The 10,442-nt window shown below is 34.7% G+C and overlaps 1 long non-coding RNA gene and 1 pseudogene across 1 annotated transcript; both read right to left on the bottom strand.

Annotated features, from left to right (window-relative positions):
• Positions 1–595: 595 nt before the first annotated feature.
• Positions 596–7,111, bottom strand: LOC127878581 (uncharacterized; annotated as a pseudogene).
• A 452-nt stretch (positions 7,112–7,563) lies between these two features.
• Positions 7,564–9,865, bottom strand: LOC127880100 (uncharacterized). Its single transcript, XR_008049419.1, has 3 exons — positions 9,735–9,865; positions 9,091–9,293; positions 7,564–8,397 (listed from the first exon to the last, which is right to left on the bottom strand). It is a non-coding gene; the product is annotated as an uncharacterized LOC127880100 (long non-coding RNA).
• Positions 9,866–10,442: the final 577 nt, after the last annotated feature.

Raw genomic sequence — 10,442 nt, forward strand, 5'->3', positions numbered from 1 at the left:
CTATACGGACAGTTCACTTATAACAACTTAATGTCCCTATCTTCTGTAAGCAGTCTTCGGTCATGACTTGCGCCAAGAAATGGAATGTTTGGATTAACTACCAGACCTACAGCACTGTCAGTAACATTTGGCTGCTGTGCATTTTTCGCAAACGCAACATTCGCGAACATTATTTCATGTTTTACACTGCGACTTGTGAAGTGCACCTTTTTTTGGTTAAATTATGTTTTACACGGATCAGTTGTTGACTTCATTCGACAAAATGTTCCAAATGTAGACGATGTAATTCTGTACTCCCGTTATGAAAAACACTTTTTGCTTTGCATCCATGTTTGTTTTTCAATGTTTTTAGACTTCTTAATGTCACAGTTGATAAGTCCTTCAAAGAGTGTCTTCTCATTTTCACTGAAATCATGGCAAGTTTTGCTGTAGGTAGTTTCTTCTAATCGTTCAAAGAGCATGTCATTTAAGTCACTTGCATTACTTTGCGCTTTTGGTAACACTGGCTCACAGTTGTTGCTTTGTAATGTTTCAATAACTGGCAATTTCATACCACTAGTGTCATAAAATTTAACAAGTTTTTCTATTTTTGTACTTAATACACCTTTGCGAAGTGCGGTACAGGCTTGTTATATTTGACGGTAGAACACAATTCTTTCTTAGCCACTTTGAAAGGGTCATGCTTCACAAAGTTAAAATCACTGAACATAAGTGGTTCATCAGAAATAGGTTTTCATACATGCCACATGTGTAACTTATCGGTACACGTTTGGATATCTGGAAATTTCTTCACTCCTTGTCTATGGATGTCAATTATCAAGTACACAGTCAGTGGCCACAACATGTTTACATTGTCCATCATTACCAGCAGGACAGGTGCATATTGCCCACTTCATAGAGGTACCACTGTATTTCAAACACAAATGGACATGGTAGTCCTTACCCTTTATAAAAGGGACAGCAACACCCTTAAAAAATATATATTCCGGATTTAGATTTCACACAACTTAGTTTTGACACTTTGCCTTCTTAAAAAAGGTTGTATCCTTCAATTCTATGTCGTGTTGTCTTGACTTTTTCATCCAAGACCTTCTCGTTGATATCGGTGACATGGCAATCTTGACCCCAGCCGTTTTTTGGAGCAATTCGTCCTTGGAAAGCCAGAAAACCTATAATAATTTTTTTAACTAATTAAAGTACGTTGTTCAATTTAAATGCTTACAGCGACTTTGTATAAGTTGCAGGTAAATAATTTGATGATAGAATCTATATATAACAGAATTTGGATCCTGCAAAGACTGCATTTTGAATGTTGAACAAAACGAGTTACAACTTTTTCAGTATTAGTTTTTGCTTTGTACGGCTCATTTGCACAAGAAGTTGCTAAGTGAATGAAATATGAGCAGTGCTACGTGAAAAACCAACAATGAATGTTTGGATTCACACTGTCTCATCAAGATTCACATTATCATAAACATACATAAAATTAATATACATTGTTGGCTTTCACATAACGAGACTCATATTGATGTTGTACCAACTATCTGAGCGAAAGTGACCAGATTTTGACTATATAGCTATAGGTATATGATTCTATAATATGTACAACTAATAATACTGCCTGTTTTTATGCCCCCGAATGAGTGCATAAAGTGACCGAACTGTCCGTCCATCTGTCAGTCTGTCTGTCACACTTTGCGTTTAAGTTTCGAAAAATGCTCATAACTTCTATGTCGCTCCGGATAGCAGCTTGATATTTGGCATGCATGTGTATGTCATGGAGCTAAACATTTTGAGTTATACACACATGCTACATGTCTAATCTGAGTTATCAATATGCTTTTACTGTTTATATTGTTTATTTGAAAAGGAAATGTTGCAAGGAGGAGCCCCGTTTAATAATATTTCAGTGTCTTCAGTTTCAATCTCATTGCTGTTGGAAGCTCATTCATTTCTCAATCTTTGTACTATCTGAATTTCCTCAGCAAGAATAGTGCTCAGTTCTGATATATTATCACTTTTGAAGTACTTGTTTTTTTGAGGGAGATCAAGGTCAAAAAATGATAATGTGTTTTTGCAATTGATCATACAAGAGCACTTTGTTGTGTAGATTCAAAGTATATGACAAAGTATTAGTTTCTTCATGCTCAATCCAGTATATATATTGAACAAAATACCCTTTCATATCTTCCTTAGGCCAACATTTTTATGCTCCCCTAAATTTTTTTTCGGGAAGCATATAGTCGCCGCTTCGTCAGTCTGTCCGTGTGTCCGTGTTTCTGTGAGTCCGTCCTTGCACAATTTTTGTCCGGGCTATTTCTCAGCAACTTATGACCGGAATGCAATGAAACTTTATGGGAAGCTTCACTACCATAAGGAGATGTGCATATTATCAGCGGATTCTGGTCGGATGATTTTTCACAGAGTTATGGCCCTTTGAAATTTTCCATTAACTGTACATATAGTGCAATTCTTGTCCGGGCTATTTCTCCGCAATTAATGACCGGAATTCAATAAAACTTTATGGGAAGCTTCACTACCAAAAAAGATGTGCATATTATAAGCGGGTTTTGGTGGTTGATTTTTCACAGAGTAATGGCCCTTTGAAATTTTCCATTAACTTAACATATAGTGCAATTCTTGTCCCGGCTATTTCTCAGCAACTAATGACCGGAATTCAATTAAACTTAATGGGAAGCTTCACTACCAAGAGGAGTTGTGCATGTTATCAGCGGGTTCTGGTTGGATGATTTTTCACAGAGTTATGGCCCTTTGAAATTTTTCCGTTAACTGTTCATATAGTGCAATTCTTGTCCGGGCTATTTCTCAGCAACTAATGACCGCAATTCAATGAAACTTTATGGGAAACTTCACTAACAAATGGAGATGTGCATATTATCAGCGGGTTCTGGTCGGATGATTTGTCACAGAGTTATGGCCCTTTGAAATTTTCTATCAACTGTACATACAGCGCAATTCTTGTCCGGGCTATTTCTCAGCTACTAATGACCGGAATTCAATGAAACTTTATGGGAGGCTGCTCTACCAAGAGGAGCTGTGCATATTATCAGCGGGTTCTGGTCGGATGATTTTTCACAGATGGCCCTTTTGAAATTTTATATAAAAATTATTGTCCCCCCAACTACTGTGCCCTCAAGACGTATCCTTTTATCTGAATATATAGTGCAATAGTGTGACAAAAAAAACACCTTTGGGGAGCATCACCATTCTCCAATGGTTTCTTGTTTATTTTCTGTTTTACGGGAGATTTAAACAAGAAATATCTTTAAAAAAAATATATACAGCGTTGTTAACAGGCCTTCCAGCATTCCTACTTTTTCCTACTTTATTAAAAGCTTGCTACTTTTTCCTATTTTTTGCTAAAAAAACTCCTACTATTCCTATTTTTTGGAAAATAAAGTCTGCAAAAATAAAATAAAATATGAACTTTTTGCTAGTTACATTGCAGAAAATTAACAAAAGATGTCAAACTGGCTGGTTAATGTTTTTAAAAGATGTGGCAAACATGTCCCTCCCCATGTGCATCATCTCTCAGGTATTTAAAATCTTTTTTGGCTGAACTCCTAGAGCATAGAATCATCACAATTCTATACATGTATAAACCATATGATGCCATGCTGAGGGTATTTTTGGTTATTTTCAAATGTTTTCATTTCCAAATAGGTATGTATCAAATATTAGAGATGTGATTTCTTTGATATCCAGTTATAGAAATACACAATCATTTGAAAGTAACCAAAACTATTTGCAAAGGTATTACCAGCTTAAGGAAAATACTATTCCAATTTTATAGCTGCAGCTTTGCATTTCTTTTGCTGTCACTATTTACTTGCTTAGGAACCTCATTTTCACTGGCATACATGTATGATTTTGATTTTATGTTTGTTAAAGAATATAAAAATAGCCATTTGAATAGTAACAGTAAAAGAATTTCATTCTACTAACATACAATGGCTTTGAAAAAGTTGCTTTTTATTTGCAGATCATAGATGTAGTTGCTTTCCACATGATATAACCGCATGATATAAACTAGCTATGCCAGGTGGAAAAACTAAATTCAACAGGTCTTGGCTTGTGAAGCTTGACGATAATGGAAATAGCATTGGTGACTGGCTTGTACAGGATTCCTCAAATGAATTTTCTGCATACTGCATAAAAAGGTGACAGAGTCAATTGAAACATGCAAAGATAAAAGAGATGAAATAGCAAGAAAGAGAAAGAGGATGATAGATGACTGCATATCAAAGCAAGATACTGCCTTGGATAAGGGCCAATATAATAGTTTGAATGGGCTTATTGTGCTTGCTTTGTTGATGTTTGTTAATATACAGCTGCTTGCTTCTGGAGTTCACAAATACATATATAAGTATGCATGTGGTTGTGTATTCATATGCTTCTTGTGTTTTGAATCGGTAACTTTACCATTTTTTAATAACAAACATTCTCTTGTGTTTAACAATTTCCATTTTATACAACATGTGTACTGTATAGATCTGCATTAGCAATAGTGCTCTTATAATTGTAAATCATCTGGCTTACTAACTCACTGTACTGAATATAGTCCTTTACATGTAGCTTGTAACCACATACTAATTTACCATTAACATGCTTGTAAATGCTATACTAGCATGGTTATGATATGTTTGTTAATTTAAGAATAAAAAAAAAGTTCCAGGCTGATGGAAGATGACCACACAGTTCAGCAACAGAAACTGGCCAGCATTGGTATACAAGAATAGTCCACATGGCATAAAGAATAGTAGGGTTTTGCATTTAGAACGCCTCCTCGGTGAAGTTATTTGCAATGATTAATGAACAATTTAACTGAAAATATTCCTACTTTTCCTACTTTTTTGGAAAAAATATTCCTTCTATTTCCTACTTTTCTGTCAGAAAACCTCCTACTTTTTTCCTACTTTTTTGTGAGTGGCTGCTGGGAGGCCTGCATTGATTGTGGTTGGAGTTTATGAAAGGTAAAGAGTTCAATGAATGAGATCAATGATAGCGAATCTCTTTTTCTGTGCAGTTATTAGCGGGTGTTACGCGGAGTTTTTGCGGCTTATTTTACATTATTACATATTGCTGGACATAAACCTATAGATACAAAACAGAAAATCAAAAGAATAATGGAAGTGAAATTAAAACATATGAGTCAACCGGACACACTAGAAGTATCCGTACATATTTAAAATATTTATTCGCGCGTTCTTCGAACAAACCTGTTTTAGTGGTTTGTCGGGCATTGCTATTTGATTCGAGTATTAACAGTATCGAGATTCATCGCGCTCATGCTTAAAACATTAGTCAATATGATGGAATAATTCTTGTTAAATTAATTAAAAATAATATTTATCATGGTATTGTTGAAAACACATTAAGAATCTATTACTGGAATTTTCTTTAGACCAGAAAGATGTTAAATGAAGATATCCAGCGACATATACCTTAGTTATATCGCTGGATATCTTCATTTAACATCTTTCTGGTCTAAAGAAAATTCCAGTTCACCTAGTTCACGCTATAGCGTCATTATTATATAACGATTATTTTACTGGCCGCGAACTCCGGTCAGCACATAAGGTAGTCGTGAAGACGCAGCGATGACCTGTATATAAACTCTGACAGTCACACACACTAACTGCGAACTGACGAAGGTGTAGAATCTACGCACAAATTGTATTGATGTGAAGAGTTGAGTGTAAAACTGTTCTATCAATCATGCCTTTTCATAAGAGATAAAATTGTTTCATGCTGAACATGCAGTAAAACAATATTAGAAAGACGCGGCCATGTTTCCAATGTTCTGGTGGTATTCTCAAATCAGCCAATGGACTAAATGAAGTGTATTCATTCGTGGGTAGCTGCGGACATTTTTATGAATGTAACCTAAAGGTCACCTAAGGTCAAAAGTGACGTTAAAAAGCTACGCGAAAAAAATGAGTCTGGGGGATAAATAAAAATAAAAATAAAAGCATGAAAAGTGAGCAGTCGACCAAAAAAATCAAACTAAAACTGTCTAAACCGATTTTTTTTTATTTTTGAAAATTTTAAATCTCGGCCAATTTAACCTTATATAAAACACTAAGGTAAATGCAAGTATATTATCTCATTACACCGTTGAGGAAGCTTTTTTATGCTCCCCATATATATATGGGGAGCATATAGTTGCCAGTTTGTCCTTCCGCACTTCTGTACTTCCGTACGAACTAAATTCTTGTCCGGAGCATAACTCTAAAACTACTGAAGGGATTCACTTGAAACTTAAAATATAGACGGATGGCAACTAGGAGAAGTGCAGTGACCAAGAACCATAACTCTATCTACCTAAGTTTTTGAATTATCTCCCCTTTTATATAATTTCAAAGTAAATTTTTGTCCGGAGAATAACTTTTAATCTACTGAAGGGATTTACTTGAAACTTGAAATATAAACAGATGGCAACTAGGAGAAGTGCAGTGACTAAGAACCAAAGCTCTATCTACCGGTACCTTAGTTTTTGAATTATCTCCCCTTTTATATAAATTCAAAGTAAATTTTTGTCCAGAGCATAACTCTAAATCTACTAAAGGGATGTACTTGACATTTGAAATATGAACAGATGGCAAGTAGGAGAAGTGCAGTGACTAAGAACCATAACTCTATCTACCTTACTTTTTGAATTATCTCCCTTTATTTAATATCAAAGTAAATTTTTGTCCGGAGCATAGCTCTAAATCTACTATAGGGATTTACTTGAAACTTGAAATGTAAACAGATGGCAAGTAGGGGAAGTGCAATGACTAAGAACCATTACTCTATCTACCTAAGGTCACTGGGGTCAAGGTCAAGGCCACCAAAGCTAATAATAGATTTTCTTTTACACTTTTGTTACAGTTTCTCATAGCGCCTTCAATACTTTACCGATCTCTTTCATATTTTGCATGTAGGTACCTTGCATGGACCTCTACCTTTTGATGACTTTTGAGGTCACTGGGGTCAAGGTCACCAAGGCTAATAATAGATATTTCCGTCACATTTTTGTTACAGTTTTTCATAGCACCTTCAATACTTTACCGATCTCTTTCGTATTTTGGATGTAGGTACCTTGCATGGATCTCTACCTTTTGATGACGTTTGAGGTCTTTGGAGTCAAGGTCACTAAAGCTAATAATAGATTTTCCTTCACACTTTTGTTACAGTTTCTTATAGCGCCTTCAATATTTGACCGATATATGATATATTTGGCATGTAGGTACCTTGCATGGACCTCTACCTTTTGATGAGGTTTGAGGTCACTGGGGTCAAAGTCAATGTCACTGAGGCTAATATTAGATTTTCTCAAAGTCTCACTTTTTTCCACATAATTAACCCATATATCGACAGAGCATCATTGGGGAGCATCCATCAGTTTTACTGTATAATAATAGTAGACATACGTTTATATATATATATATATATAGGTAAAAGCACCTTTTGCATGTATATTACTTTAATAGAGACTTAACACGCAAGGTGTGTAGTGTAGTAAAGTGTAGTAGTGGTGATGTTGTTGTACTTCTAACACTAGATTTCCTACATGTAGCACCTCGACAATCCCAAGCCTGCAACGCGATTTTTAAAAATGCTGGTTTGCTGTGGCATACATCTCATCTATAATTAAAGTGTTTTTTTTACTTTGAATGATGTTCATTGTTTAAAAATTATATTTTAATATGCAGTTAAGCATCACAACATAAGTTTCAATTTAGAAAATACCATGCCACAGGCCAATTAAAGATTTAAATTTTATGAAAAGTTCACCAATGAACTGTTTATATGGTAAACAATAACATATAACTTGGTAAGCAATACAAATAATCTAAAGCTATTTGACAAACAGGATCATACAATTTTCAAACGTAAACAAACATAAAGATAGGACAGGGCACATGTTTTTTGCAACTTCTGAGTTACACAGACAGTTTTTGTTGTTTTTTTACTTCGGATCGGGACAGGTAGCTTGTCTACTGAGGTCTGATTTAAAAAACAGCCCTATTTCCTAATAAAGGTACCATTGTCGGGCGATACTGAGTCCAGGTTCTTTAATTCGAGCTGGGCAAGACTGGCTAGACATTGATGGTAAGAGGCCAGCACTCTTTAACAAACAGTGAGTTTCAACTGTAGATTTGTCACGTGTTTTACAAAATACCCAGCCTGGTTTACCAGCATCAATGAGAAAATGTTGGTACTTTGAAATGTTCTTCAAGGGTTTGAACAACTGGGCAAGAAAAGTTTTCCAAATTGCAGAAGTGCACAGGCTTCTCCAAATCTCCAACCATGTGCGGCACATTTTGTCCAGCCCTTGAGGAGGTGGATAAAGTCTCAGCAACTGCCTCGATGGTCTCTGCATCGCAAAGTCTGGAAAAGTGTGAGGTATGAACATAGGTTAAATATTGCAGAGCCTTATTTTCTTCTTAGATAATGGCCGTTTTTCACAAAATTGATAAGCTTGTGACTCATATGTTCACAATTTAAAGAATTTCCCAACTCAAATTGTTACAATTTTAAAAGTTCGCGTTTCCTTTGTTCAAAATTTTGAACTTTGAAACTATTTTTTTCACAATTCAGAACAGTTCCCAAGTCACTTTTGACACAAAATGAGGGGCCAAAGGGCACTTAACAAAGATGGGTAAAAGTCTTTGTATTAAAAACATTTTTTATGAATACCGGAAGTAATAATTTTGCCATTGCTCATTGCAATATGTATACTAACATTATCACCATCATCGAGTATCTCTCTTGAGTGTGCTGCCCTAATTGAAAATGTAACGAATATTAACATATCATTTTCACAATATGTAAAAAAATCTAATAAAACTTAAACACAAATATAATGTCTTTATTAACCCCTTTTTACTTGTTTACCAAGCAAACAGCACTCCCAAACATTTTTAATATCAAAGATTCCATTAATATGAAATCTATTTTAACATTAGTATATGCAAATAGGGATTGATTTGAATTTTTTGTCCAAAATTGTATCCTTTAAGATGCAAAAAGGGTACCAAGTTTTCATGCAATAACATTGTATGCATAAGTAAAAGTTCTTACCAACAATAACTCTCCACAATTCATACAAAAGTACACAGTTGTTGTTATTTTGTCCAGCACAGTCGTTAAAGTGGAAAACTGCCTCTTCCTCCCCTAGGCCATAGTGGTGAAGGTAGTGGTGCACATAGCTAACAACAGTGTTTTCGCCTGATTCACCCTCATTCGCCAAGTTAAACACCTGTTTTCCCGCAAAAGAACAAGAACTGAAAATAAGAGCAAACTGACTATAATTTTGATTTGATACAGAAATATGTATTGTTTCTGAACAGTCTGCCTCATAGTTGATGTCTTCATCAGAATCTAAAGAAAACACATTTTCATTTAGTTCTAAAACATCGCTTGTAATATTATCACTTATATTCTTGGTGATCTGTTTTGAAAATAAAGTATGTCAACCAAATTCAAATCTTCAATAAAAATATCATCCTGGCCCCGGGAGATTTCATATGGGATCGTGTTTGCTGAATTTTCTTGTGACATATTAACAATTTAAATAAGTGCGCGATTGCATGTGTGTAACCAACAACAAAGTTTTCGTAGCGAAGTATTTTACTTCCGGGTTAACAGTTTAATTTGCAATGTTCTCTAAACAGGACACTTGTTTACCAAAATTAATGATTGTCAAGTTTATTAAAAAATCTTACCTGATTTTAACTACGATCTTTCAATTGAAGAAATAATTTTCAGGATTGATTGACAATTTATTCCAAATAAACTCGCAAACAAATGGTGAACAATGTCAATGCGAAATTACGACACGCCATTTTTAGTAGAGGTCGCTCAACAAAGCAACGGTTATTTTCAACCAATTAAAAAAATATGAGTGAACGTTGTCGATCACAGCTCGGGGGAATTTAATTCTTCGAAAATATGTATATATCTCAAGTTTCAATAGGTTTTTCAGAATATAATTAAAATTTTATTTCCATTTTAATAATGCCACGCTTCAATCACGCGTAGCTCAAAATAACGTCAACCGCGTTTGTATCGATTTCTGCTGACGTCACAAATGGAGTTAAAATAATATGTTTAATTTGTTTACCTTTCAATATCTTTCACTTGATATTCTCAGTTCAATGCTATTTCAGTAAACTGTACAGAGTGACAAACATAATAAAGCAGAATATGCATATGAATCTGATTATACACAGATCCACTAACATATAAATCAAATCATGTTTGTATCTTTCCATTTTTGAACGATATTCATCTTAAATGCTTTAACTTTGTGAGTAGACTGAGCTCCAATTTTCCAACACTGGTTTCCCTGATGCATATTTCTTATAAATATGTGTTTTTTTTTATATCTCAAACATAGAATTTTGCGTTAAATGACACAGGCATTAAATTAT

The sequence above is a fragment of the Dreissena polymorpha genome, chromosome 4 (genome assembly GCF_020536995.1).
Source record: "Dreissena polymorpha isolate Duluth1 chromosome 4, UMN_Dpol_1.0, whole genome shotgun sequence".
Taxonomy (NCBI): domain Eukaryota; kingdom Metazoa; phylum Mollusca; class Bivalvia; order Myida; family Dreissenidae; genus Dreissena; species Dreissena polymorpha.